Raw genomic sequence first — 14,092 nt, forward strand, 5'->3', positions numbered from 1 at the left:
TAATTGTTCAATGAGTTTGCTGACTTTTGTCAAAACTTATAATTTTTCCATAATATATGTATATAATTCCTTAGACAGAAAAAAGTATACAATTTTTTTAAATGTCTATACATTTCTTGCTTAGGTATTAGAAAGTTTTTTTTATTCTTAATATAAGATTTTCACTTCATTTCGACAGTATTGTTACTGGGTACTAAATTTTCGTTAAAAATGCTTCAAAAGTCGACGATTAAAGGAAACAGTAGTATTTGTTGGATTTTACTGAGCTTGAAAAAGCATAATCATTATCACATACTATCAATGAAGTAGTTCCCCTCTTATCAGTGAAGATATATATTATTGTAAATATTCCCACAAAATATTATGAGTCATGGCAATAAAATCAGGAAAAGAAATTATTACGAATATAAGCGCTGCCAAAAATAGCAGAAAAGTTTATTAATAACCATTTAAATAATTAATACTGTATGTGTGTATGAACATTAAATATGTGTAAGTGATAATTGAATTATGGTAAACGCATTGGTTGTGAAAGGGTTCATAGAATTATAAATATAAAAAATGTTTAACATACAAAAATTAGAAATAATAAAAATCAATTTAAAAAATATGAATAAAAAGTATAAAAAATAAAAATAAACTAGGTATATAACGGAGTATAATTAAATAAAGTAAACAATTTAAAGATTAACATAAAGAAATTATAAATAATAAAAGTATACTTAATAAAAATATATGTATATGTATATGAATAACAGAAAAAATTATGAAACAGAATATAATTGAAAAATAAAATTAAAAAAAATTAATATACAAAATTTATAAATAAAAAACTATAAAGAAAAGTAAAAAAAAAAACAAAATAAAAATATTAGAAATACTAAAAAAAAATATTTTTTATTTTATTTATTTATTTACAAGAGTAATAATTATAAATAATTATTCCACTTAACAACTAAAGCACTGGCTGCCAAGGCCTTCGGCTTGGAAAAAAAAAATTAAAATAAAAATAAATTAAAAGACAATAAAAACAAAAAGTATAGTACAGAATATAATTGAAAAAGTAAGAAATTTAAAAATTAGCATAAAAAATTATAAATAATAAAAATAAATATATAAAAAACAAAACATGTATAGAATAAATTAACATAGAAAATTTATAAATAAAATTAAAAAAAAAAATAAAATTAAAAAAAAAAAAAATAAAATTAAAAAAAAGTAAAAATATTACAAATAATACAAACTAAAATAAAAACAAGAAATTCTGAATGATTAAAATAAATTTAAAAAATTATTAAAAAAAATAAATTTAAAAATATAAATTAAAAATTTTGAAAAAGTATAGAGAATAACTAGTGCAAAGAGGAAGTAAACGCCAATAAAAAAACACAACAACAACAACACAAAATCAACATAACTTTGCTTTCAAAGAGTGGACGCTTAAAATGTTCGCGTGTGTAAACCAACAAAACAAAAAGAAATTATCGAAATTCCATACCATTGATTTTTGGGTAAATAGTGACAATGGGCTGAGCGAGTTGGTCAGTCGGTTGATTGGGCGCGCAGGCGGTCAACACTTTGGCTTTCGGTTAGTTTGGTTGCATGTCGCTGTTGTAGAGCTTTGAAGTGAGCACAGCGTGAAAAAAAGCAACGAACGACGACGACACAGCGACCAACAAACATTTTCTTAACTGTAAATATTTGCTGCGTTATATAGCACACAAACATACATACACGCACATGAATAAAGGTAAGTGAACGAAAAATCGGCTGATCGTGAAATTGACTATGCGTTGGCGGCAAGGGGGCGGGTGCGGTGTGCTATATACATACATATGTACATGCTATATATTTATAGTTATGCAGTTGTGAATGAATGTTTGCTGCGCGTTGGCAACAATAAATGAACGCAATCAAAGTGTAGCAAGAAATTCATTTCGATTTAACTACAATTATGGAATTATTATTGATTTTTTGGGCATACAAAGGCGAATTTTAGCAGGTTTTCAACACACGCACGCACAGCTAATAACCGTCTCATACATACATACATATTTATGTACACATACATATATTTTTTGTTAGTTTATTGAAGAAAATAATTATATTAAATATTTTAGGTGGAGTGAGTTTTGCCGTAAAAATAAGTATACAAATATGCGGCGAAGCAGACGTGAAGTATTTGTTGACCCAAGCACACGCATTTGAACACACACACATGCACATAAACGCCAAGGAAGTGCCTGCTATTTGGTCGACACACACGCTCGACCATTTCGGGCCAATTACTGACGATCCAAAACACGCACTCGCCTGCCAATTGATCGCAGCGAGAGTGAATTTGGTGAGAGTAACGGCTGAGGAGGCGCTTTCTGGTGTCGAACGAGCAAAAGAAAGGGCTTGAATATGGCTAACAAGTTATTGCAAATATCAGATACATACAGATATACACATGAATATAAATAAGTACAAATATGTACATATGTATGTAAGTATGTAGCAATGAAGTTCAAACATTCAAGCGACAGCTAGTGGGCCCGACAGCCGGTGAGTGAGCGAGTAGGTGAGTAAACATGTGAGTCCCAAAGGGTATGCGGAATTAATTAGGCGCTTCGACGCGCGGCAGTCACACCAAAAAATCACATAAAGGGCTATATACAAAGTTTTGTTGTTGTTGTTGGCACACACGTGCGATTTTTGTTCAGATTTCTCTTTTTTTATTCTGTTTATTGTCGCCTGATATTGTAAAGCTGCTGCTGCCGAAGAAAGTGAGCGCTACATAAGACGCGCACACGCACACACTCACACATACAATGTTAACTAATAACCTCAAGAAAACATGCGGCCTTTCAATGTGCCACTTGTTGCCTGAAGCCAACTTGGTTTTCTTCACAATTTTCTTCGCTTTAATTGATGCTCGTCAAGCAGGTGTGTGTGTATATATGTACATATGGAATTCGGCATACGCTGGGATGTCAAGGCGACAAGTGGGAATTACCAAGCCGCAGCAGCATTGGTTGAGAGAATGTTGTCGCTGTTGTTCATGGTCTTGTTGTTGGTGGCGTCGAGGGCTTTGCAAGCGTTGCAATCCTGTTTTTTTATCTTACATTACGCATGCGTTGCTGCTTTTAACGGTTACTTTTGTGATTAGTCATTGTCAGCGTCAACGTCAAGCTCACGTAAATAATGAAGATAACAACGAATGTTGTTGGTGATAATTCGGCTGGTGCTAATAGTATGGAGGCGCATAGTTGCTGTTGGACCTTGAACCCGATCGCCAGTTTATCGATGACAAAACATAAATACAAACACAATATATACACATGTGAAACAGTTAATGTCTTGGACAAATAGTCACGCACTGCGAAGGTAAACGGTTTGTCCACACAAGCTCGAGACGAGATACAGTTAAGGCGAATAGAATTTAAGCTGACAGCAAAGATCGTAGAAGATGTCGCAGGTGCGTGTTTCCATGGAAAGCATACACATAAAATCAATATTAAATAAAAATCGAGCGATATTAATTTAAGTGAAACCAGTTCTTTTTTTAACCATATTCATATATTATAAATTATAATGAATTGTTTATACATATAAAAAGTTACAAGTCATGCCGAAGATGCTCAGCAACTTTTGTAAGAAATTTATACTCAAGATATGAGAGAGAGAGATTAAAAATATTTAAATTATGGCAATAATCTACATAATTCAGCTCTAAAAGGCAAATGGTTTCGAATAATTGTTAATACATGGGTACTTTTTTCAACAAGCATTTCCTGACAGATCACGCGGGAGTCATGTCAAGCTGTCATGTTCAGCGATGAGGCTGTAAACTAGCAAATTGTCGCTCGTCCCAAATGCGAGCAACCTGTAAATATTCAAGAGATCCCATTGCAAAAAGAAAAAAAACCGGTGGAATTATCGGTCCATATTTCTTCAAAACTGATGCCGGTGAAAACGCAACCGTGAATAGCGACCGTTATCACACCATGATATTCGTCTATTTGATGATTAAAATCGAAGCTCGTGACCTCGGCGACATTTGGTTTCAACACGGCGCCACTTTGAGAGAACACTTTGGTAAACAGATAATGTCATGTCAAATAAAAAGCTTTTCCATACAAGAACTTGATTTCGATCCAAACTGTCGATGTACTATATTAGGGAGGTTTCTAGATAACAGTTCACATTTTTTTATTATCAGATAAAAAAGATCATATCTCGCTTCCAGCTAATAGAAAAACATCTCGTTTCATAGGTTTTGAAAGAAATTGAATGCTCCACAAAATGGTCTCTTACGATTTTTTCGCAAGATGTACGGATCAATGAGATGAATGTAATGTTCAAGAATAATTTGTGGAATTTCAGTTTCATTTATTTATCGCACCGCACGTTCACAGTCGTCCAATGACTTCAGTTCTTGAGTGAGAACAGTTTTATACGGATGCAAGCCCAAATCATTTCTCAAGATCCGTCAAGCTGCACTTATTTCTGTTTATCTTTCTTTTTTAAACAATTCAACTTTTACTTGTTGTAAAATATTGCACTCGTATGCAAAACATAAAGGCAATTTGCACGTGCAAAAACAACAAGAGATTTGCATTCCAATGCATAATATACATATATGTATGTATGTATACATACATACATATGTACTTAAAAAAAATATACAAATGTACATATGTACATAAATTTTTAATCTTTCAGCACACTTGAATCTTCAAGTATACATACATACATATGTACATAGATATGAATAAAATGTTTACATTAAACGACCGTTAAGCCTAAAAACCGTAAAATTTCGATTGCAACGGTGATAAAAGAAGAAAATGAGCAAACTCTGATGAAAGAATTTCTTCGTGTAATATTGACTCTCCCAGCAGCAGATTTTAATTGCACGTACGTGATTTAAATAAAAACAACAATTTGTAATTGTGCGCTAAAATTGCCATAATTAAACCGAAATCATTGCGGTTGCAACAACAATTTTAATTTTATGATAAAGAATAAAATAATGTTTGCTTAATATTAATTTATAACTTTTTTGCAATTTTGAATCAAAATAATATTAATTTGCCATTGTGAATGTTTAAATTCCAAACAAAAAATATTAATTTGCCATTGTGAATAATAAAATTACATCATAAAGACAAGAAAACACGTTAACTTTGGTTGCAAATAAAAAAGTTTGCCATAAAAGAGCTTGATTTTGCCCGATGACAGTTATATGCTATAGTGACTCAATCTGAACAATTTGTTTGGAGCTTGTAGCGTTGCTTTAGACAATAACTCGTGGCAAATTCCATGGAGATAATTTGTCAAATAAAAACTTTTCCATACAATAACTAGGTAGACTTTGATTGTTCAGTTTGCATAGCAGCTATGTATATGATATTGCGCTATAGCGATCCATCAGAATCACGCTCCTAGTACATTACGGGTAACTGAGCGGCTAATGCGCTTAATAAAAATGATGGCAGAACATGATTATAATTACCAAATAAGCAGTAGACGAATTATATAACTGGTACTTGCAGGAAATTATTTGCTGAAAAATTGAAACGGGTAATAAAACATGAACTTGAATAAAATTGGCGAAATATGGTACAAAAACCATAGAACTATAATTACTGAAGACAAAAAAAAAGAAATAAAATTTCTTTTCCTGTTTATAAATAAAATTAGTAAACAGAAAAAAAAAACAAATAATATTAGAATACTTAAAAAAAGAAATTGAATAACACACCTAACCTATAAATACATTTGTATCCTATATTCGTATGACTAACCGCCAATCTTGCACTATACTAGCATAAAATGTGTCATTGCAACAAAAATGTATCTCATTGATTATTCAACAACAACAACTAATGCAACTATTAATGAGCGACAACTAAAAATAGAATTAAGCGCAGTACAATGACCTTTGCTCTACAGCAGTTGGTCAACTTTGCGGGCAGCTCAGTGCAATCTTCCAAACTCAGTCAGTAAGCACAAATATTTCTTCACTAATAATAATAGAATACCACTAAAAAGAGAAAATAACGAACAAAATTACAATTTACTTAAAGCAGGGAGCAGGGCAAATCAATTTATTGAAGCAAATGGAGCCAGTACGAAGAATCCAGTTTGAGGAGATTGAGGAACAAAAAAGAAACAAAAAAAATTGAAAAAGAAACAAGTGTAAGCATTCAGCTAGTTGGTGACAAAGTGCGTTACTTGATGGGCTACATTAATTTACATATGTACATAAGTATGTACATACAAATGTATATACGCCGATTAAAATCGAGATTCTCCGCACGTACCAAATGGTCAATATGTAAAAACCCAAAATGTCTGAAATATCTTTTGCTCGCGATTCGCGTACTATGATATTATATTATTCTAAATTATTGGACGAACATGCGCACTGGAACAGTAAATGTGTACGGTTGTGATGGACTTTGTGCGATCGCGTGGGAATTTCGAGGCGTTGGCCATGTGTTCATATTTTTGGCATGCAATATACATACATAAGTTTTGTAGACACATGCATGTATTAATATAATAATAAAAAATATATTAACTGACGGGTTTTTAGTATTTCTGTTTATTCGCTGTGCTTTAAGGTGGTAAATAATAAATGTTACTTGCCACTTAGAAGCCAGACTAAAAACGTGGCACTGACTTGTAATTTCTAAGTATTTATGTATGTATGAATCTACAAAATATGTAAGTATGTATTATGAAGAATTAGCGCGTATAATTTGTGCGCTGCCCAAATTTACGCCAGCCAGTAGACGTGCCTTCTCCACACGCACACAAATTTAATTAGCCAATTGCAAAAACCGCTGGAGTGGCGCTCAGTTCTTATCTGCGTCAATAAAAGCTTATCTGTGCGTGTGTACTCATCATATTGCATATAATATATGTATAAACAAATATATTTATATGTATGTAAACAGAACACGCTACAAATGATTTAATGTTGAGTAAAGCAGCGGACCTTAAAGATGATTTAATTATCTCTCGATGTGTGGAAGATAAAGATTTTATGCAAATTACTAAATAGTATGTATTTTTATACCCTGAACACGGTATATTAAGTTTCCCACGAAATTTTTAACAACTGGAAGAAAACGTCGGGTTGATGAATTGATTTTGAGCTGTGTCATACAAATTAAAAGAAAGAAATTGTTTGGAGAACTTTTTTCTATTATAAAACAAAACATCTTCACGAAATTAGGCATGAATTAATATTAAAAGCAATTCTACAATTTCAGACGAAATTTTTCACATCGAACAACTATAGCATATAGCTGCCGTACAAAGAAAACGGTCCAAATCAAGTTCTTGTATAGGAAACTTGTTAAACATTTGAAGAGTATTCTAGCTGCGGTGCAATCGAAGTTAACGTTTTTACTTGTGAGGCATGTTATCCAACTATTAAGCACACAAGCACATACATTTATAAACTTTAATGGAACGTTTAATTGCCCGAGTGCGCTGTGTGACATCAACTTATTTGCCGTAGCCAAGGATATACATACATATGTATGTATGTACTGTTAGGTTTATGCGAAAATGAAAACCTCTAAGGTGTGCCAGTTTGTAGCAGGAAATCTTTTATTTAAACTAGCGGCGGTGCTATAAAGCAAAATATCAGCCTGCAAACTCCTAAGTTATTGTTTTGTAATGCAGCTGTTTAAACACTAATACGTACTTATATACATATATTTATTTATTATACGCATATGTTTACCTTATTTAGAATAATAAATAAATATGTTAAAATAAACTTGAATGTTTCATTAGTTTAGTGCTAGTCATTAAGTCTAGGACTCTTTAATCGGGTAATTAACAATAAGATGCTTATTTTTTCAACAAACTGCAACTTGATGCCACTCCCTTTAATAATAGTAAATATTTTTGACTATTTGTTTATTTTGAAGCAAAACAAAACAGCATTTGCCGGATATAATTTACTATCCGTTCAAAACACTTAAACTTGCATGTTTATTATTGATGTTTATTTAACAAGTGAAAAAAATGAAGGACCATTCAAGAATACGTGTACATATGTATTTACATCAATAGCAAGACTTTCTGAGTTGTGCAAAAATACTTTACGTTGAGAAAGTACAAAAGTTACCGTTACACAACTTCCACGTTTGTAGATTTGCGTAAGCATTCGTAAATTGTATGGCAAAACAAAATTGTTTTGCTCCTTTTACTTATTTTTCAAAAGTCGGTAAATAATTGCAGAAAATAAATAGGTAGGTGAATTAACTTAATTTATTTATAGATATAATATACTAAATATAATAAGCAATTATTTTTTGTGATGTTTTCAGTAAATTTATTAACAAATACGGGCTTTTAAAGCCATGGCTCCAAAGTCTCTTCTAGCGTAGTAGTTCTAGCGACAAAGCCATAGTTTTTGAAGTACCTTTGCAGGTTAATTAAACAATTTCACTGAATCTTTTATTTTATGACAAACTGTATTCAGTGAATTAAGAATTTTATTCTTATAATTTACAAAACAAGCACTAAAATGCAGAACATTTGAAGGGGATTAAGGTTTTAAATTTTTTCTTTGTTATACTTTTTTTGTCTTAAATGAAAGCATTTCTTCTGAAGAATGTTGTTGCTAAGCGCTGTTTTCTAAATGTCTGGTTAGCAGACAATTGCCAGTTAAGTTCCGATTAACTTGACCAACACTACATCTTTCGGTGAAGAATTTTTTAAACTAGAACATAACAAGAAGTTAACAAGTTCACAGTAATTGCTGTCATTGCCGCATTTTTTAACATTTCTACATGTCATACCATAAAGAACAATTGACTTTAAAAACAATTTTAATTATGTACATTTGTATTTCTTAAAAAAAAAATAAAAATGGGCCTTTTTTTACACGAATTAACCCTACTCATCCCTTAACCCCACAATAAGTAAATATATTTTTAAAGTTATATACAAAATGCATTATAATTTGCGCATATCATAGATAACACATGCACTTACAAAAATAAATGACCTACTTCTACCTACAGATAATCTTCTCTCATCACGTCAAAGGACGAAGTGAAAAATATGATTGCCAACCTTACACCAATATTTTTCAAACTATAAAAAACATTTCAAAAGCAAAATAAAACAATTATGTAAAGAGCTATTTTATTTTCAATTGTAAAATTTTGTACAATACAATTAATATTTAATATTTTCACATATGTACATATGTATATTTATAGGCAGCATTTAATAAAATGCAAATGCTATCAATAGCTTACCAATTGTTTATTGAACAATTAGCATATGTTAAGTAGCCAACGCATGTACCTAATTTGTGCATTTATATTTTATTTCAAATGTACTGTTAGAATGCCATTCCATGGTCGAACAAATCCGATGATTATGCAAATTTATAGACAAAATAATTGAAAACAAATACTTATCTCTGGTACAAATTTCTTGATAGGGTAAAGTATTTACACGTTTATTTTACTACATGAGCATGCAATCAACATTGAGTCACAAAAATAAAAATTTATATTTATATTTTTTGATTTCCAATGTACTTAATAAAGATCAATATCAGTAATGAATAAAGATTCTTTTTGTAAAATTCTCAATGCACTTAATAAAGATAGTTATGGAATGAACATAGTATTTTCCCTACACTTGAAAGCAAAATTGCATTGGCAACACTGAGTGGAGATAACATTACAAGAATAAACAAAAATGCCGGTACATTGACATTCAGCTGAAAATCATGTCACGCGGCAATTGATATCAGGGTCATATTTTCCAAGTTAGTTTAAGCATGTTTCTACCTAACAGCAAGTATATTTTAACTTTCACACCATTTTCTAAGCTAAATAAATCACACAGCATTACAAATTAGCTAACAAAACACGATTAAATGCCAATTAAATCACCTCGTCTCGCTGGTATCTTACCCGCTATCTATAAATATCGCCCACAGCAGAATCAAAGATAAATGTCAGAATAGCGACGTTGCGCCACTTTCGCATGTGACGCTTTCGTTTCCTTTTCAATTACTTTTTCTCTCAAATTCTAGCTCTCTCCTTCTTTTATTTTATTTTTAATATTTTTTTGATTTGCCTCTCTCTTTCACCTCTATGTTCTTCATTGAATTTCTTGCACAAACACTAAAAATGGATAACAAAAAATGGGTGGAATTCCAATTTCACATTTTTCACAACTCAATCTAGCTTGCCGCAAGGGCACAAGGGTGCGGCAGCAAGTGGTTATTGGGGAAAAAATTGCCATTTCCACATTCCTTTACCGTATCAGATGACTAATCACTTGAAGGATATTTTAATGAAATATATATTGTAACTTACACTTTAAGTAATCAACACACAACGGATATAAAGCTGATAATTGCTCCGATTGAATTAATGGGATGCACACAAATTATTGTTGGCGTTTGTTGTTGCGGGCGGGGCGATGGTAGTTGTTAACTGACAACGGTCGTTACTTTTTGCCCTTTTGGGTACACAGAAACGCACACGAAAAGTGAATGAAAACTGTCAATGACCGAAATTAAACCGCAGAAATTGAAAAAATAACGCGCGCACTAAGTGCTATTCAGTGTTGGACCGATCTTCACAGTGGCTAAAATTCAACTCGAACCAAATTGGCCGCAACTAGCTTATTTTAAATTGATGTTAAATGCAAGCAGCGCACCAAATACTCCGCTCACTTTACACGCACACGCGCACGCACACCAACTTATTGACAGCTGTCAATAAAGGCAGCAGAGGTTGCCATAAAGAGCACACACACAACAAAAATAACTTAGTACGGATGACAAAAGTATCTAATACGATATGTGTATTCATTTACAGAGAATTTAAAAAAATCAGAAAGATTTGCGTGAAGAGTTTTATTATGAAATCGAACAAATGCTTTAAATTTACTTGCGTTGAAAAAACAAAAATTTTTTAAATAATATAGAAATTATTGATGACATTTACACAATTTTCTTATTTCAAAGGTTTGAAAATGATTTTGGCCGAATACAACTCTGCAGTTTGAATTCAATCACGCACAGTTATGTGGTTTGTGTCTTGGCTAAATGAATGCAGAGAACGTATATCATAGAACGTAAGTTTTAAACAGAGAACGTTTATAATTTTTGTTTTATGATAAACGTTCTCTGTCCAGAGAACTTAAAACATGTTTTAAGTTCTCTGCCTTCTCTATGTTTTAAGTTCTCTGGATAGACGTTCTCTGTCTGTATAAAACATACGTTCTCTGGTTTACGTTCTCTGTCAATTCCTATTTAATCCATGAGTTTCAAAATGTCACAATTTAATGGTTATAAAGCCGAAAATACTAATAAAAGCGATATTTATCAAAAATGTCCTTAAACTATTTATTTGTATGTGCATAAAAATTATAATGCAGTTGGTTTTAAAGTCAAAATTTCTCACAAATTTGCTACGGAAGCCGAAGAAAACGTTTGAATTGCAACGAAAACTGTATATTCAAATCATCGACTTCGCTAGTTAAATACGAATTTGTGGACGCTGTGGATTTTTTGTTGTCTGTCATATTTATTATATGAAAAAAATATTATTTACATTATATAAGTGCTTATAAAATGACATGAAGATTAATGCTTTTTTATTAAATGCAAATAGTGCAATAAACACTATTTATTACACACCGGCAACTCTGTACTTCCTAACTCTACAGCTCAGTTTCCGCCGCCATTTCAAGCATCGCGTTCTAATTTCCGATTCGCGTGTGTAAAATTAGTGGAAAATGTGAATTTAAAATTACAAAACAATAAAACTAACGCGTTCAATTAAAAATTCGGGAGTAAAGGGTGCTATTAGTTGCAAATTGGTGTTGTATTCGTATTCTCAAGTTTTAGAACAGCGCTTTTAATTTTATATGTGAACGTGTGTTGCGAGTAATTTAACAAATATTTGTGTTAGGGGATTAATGTGGTATAGTGCATTGATGTAGCATAGAAACGGTAAATCAATAGACTTTAATGTATCAAATTATAGTATAAATAAGATTGAATAATTGTATGGCGAGTGGATAATATTGTTGGTTGGCTTTTGAAGTAAGTGAACTTTATGAGAGCTAACAGCTGACAGGTTTGCTTTAAATTTGCTAGTGCTCACAGCTGCACATGAAATTACATTAACAGAGCAAACATTCTTCTCCACATTTTTTGTCGTTTTCGATCTACTTTCTATGTATGTTCGCGTGTTTTGTTCTAAGAAAAACATGCAAAATAGTATTATTCAAAGTATTTCCCATGAACCCATAACATTTTTTCCCATATTTCTGGTAGTTTGTGCGACGTCAAAGGTTCAGCGCCGACTTAGCAACCAAGAAAGAGCAATTTATGATATCCTGCTTTGATATAACCTCCTCTATAACCGAGTAACCGGTGTCTACCGGTGTCGTCAATAAAGACGAAGTTCAGTATAAACGCTATTCCAATGAGAGTGTTCTGTATTGTCCGGAGCAGAGAGTAGTCAGAAGGAGGAGGTCTGAGCCATAAGGCGGGTAAGGCAAAACATCCAGCACAAGTTTTCCAAATAGTAGTTTTGCAAATACTTTTTAATCGGTTTTGCTACATTAGGTCGAAAATAAAAATAAATGTTGTTTATAATGGAAAATTATTGGCTCACATATACATATGTACATACGTATGTAAGTATGTAAGCGCAAATGACGGGCATTTATGATCATTTATCGCTCGCCTCAATGGTTATATTTGAAGTCGGTTGGCAAGATTTCTGGAAAGTCGAAGGATTTTTTTTCGGTTGCAACTAATTGAAAAAAAATGTCGCGAAATTTTAATTTTTTTTTTTTGTAAAAATGTCTGCGAAAATCCAATTTTTAGTTTTTTCCTTCGTACAAGTTAAGATTTTAAATAAAACACGTATTTTTCACTTTAAATAATCCTGTAAGGAGTCATCCATACAGCGGGCGCATCTTTTTTCGGAGGGGTCACCGATACAATGGCCGAGTTTAAAATATTTATTTATTTATTTATTTATAATAATTCATATAACAAAAAGAGTTTAATTATATAAATACATAAACGCAGCACTGGCTACGAGGCCTTCAGCCGTCTTGTAATTATAACTAGGTGAAAAATTCTAATTGCTAAGGGTTAGTAAAGATGTAATTTGCTTAAATATATTTTAACAAATCGTTGGTTTTTAAGAATCTATATACAATCATCACGTTTTTTTCTGAAGGTTCACTTAGTAGTTTTATGAGATCAATGTTGCCAGAGTTGTGGGGTGTTGGGTGAAGCATCGGACAGAGCGTGAGTAAGTGTTTGATAGTAGCGGTGTCCTCGCAAAGGGGGCAAATGGATGGGCTTTTACCCGATAGTAAGTGGGCGTGTGTTATGATAGTGTGTCCAATCCTTAATCGAGTATATGTCTTCATTGCGCTAGTTGGAACTGCTGACGAGTAGATTATACGATTTCTGGCTGGGTTTATGACCGCGTAGTGATGTTTAAATGTTTTCCATTCGCTTGCGTTTTTTTGATGCCTTTTGTGCTTAATAAGGTTAAGAATGTCTTGCTTGGATGAGACGTAGTATGTTAAGGCAGGAGTCCTGGCTACATTTTTCGCAGCGAGGTCTGCAAAGTGGTTGCCTGTAATACCAGCATGGCCAGGGATCCACATTACTTGGATTTTCTGAGGGGCACCAATGACCGCGTCTCTGATAACTTCTATTATGGGATTGCGATTGGAAGGAGACGTTATTGCAGACATACACGATTTGCTGTCTGTACAGATCAGAAACTTTCCTTTAGTCTTTTTTGCGTAATTAACTGCATGAAGGATAGCAGATCCTTCAGCGGTAAATACAGAGGCCGTTGAGGGAAGAAGCCAATTGCAAATAATTTCTCCTGTGGCAGTGACAACTGCTAACGAAGTGGAATCGGTGGACTTGGAGCCATCCGTAAACAATAACTTCCAGCCATTATTTGTGTAATTAGATTCCAGTTCAGCAAAGGTTTGTTGAAAGACTTCGTTTGGTGTATTATGCTTTTACAAGAGTTTCAGAATTTCTTTGCTAAAAGTGTAT

The 14,092-nt window shown here is 32.5% G+C and overlaps 1 protein-coding gene across 1 annotated transcript in view; it reads right to left on the reverse strand.

Moving 5' to 3' along the window:
* The window catches only part of LOC126751603 (elongation of very long chain fatty acids protein), a 50,233-nt gene extending 39,508 nt beyond the window's left edge, over positions 1-10,725 (reverse strand). Inside the window, exon 1 of the mRNA XM_050462005.1 lies at positions 10,356-10,725. The gene's annotated coding sequence lies outside the window, so the exon portion shown is untranslated. The remainder of the gene's footprint in view (positions 1-10,355) is intronic.
* Between the last annotated feature and the right edge of the window lie 3,367 nt (positions 10,726-14,092).

The sequence above is a fragment of the Bactrocera neohumeralis genome, chromosome 2, assembly GCF_024586455.1.
Source record: "Bactrocera neohumeralis isolate Rockhampton chromosome 2, APGP_CSIRO_Bneo_wtdbg2-racon-allhic-juicebox.fasta_v2, whole genome shotgun sequence".
NCBI classification, from domain to species: domain Eukaryota; kingdom Metazoa; phylum Arthropoda; class Insecta; order Diptera; family Tephritidae; genus Bactrocera; species Bactrocera neohumeralis.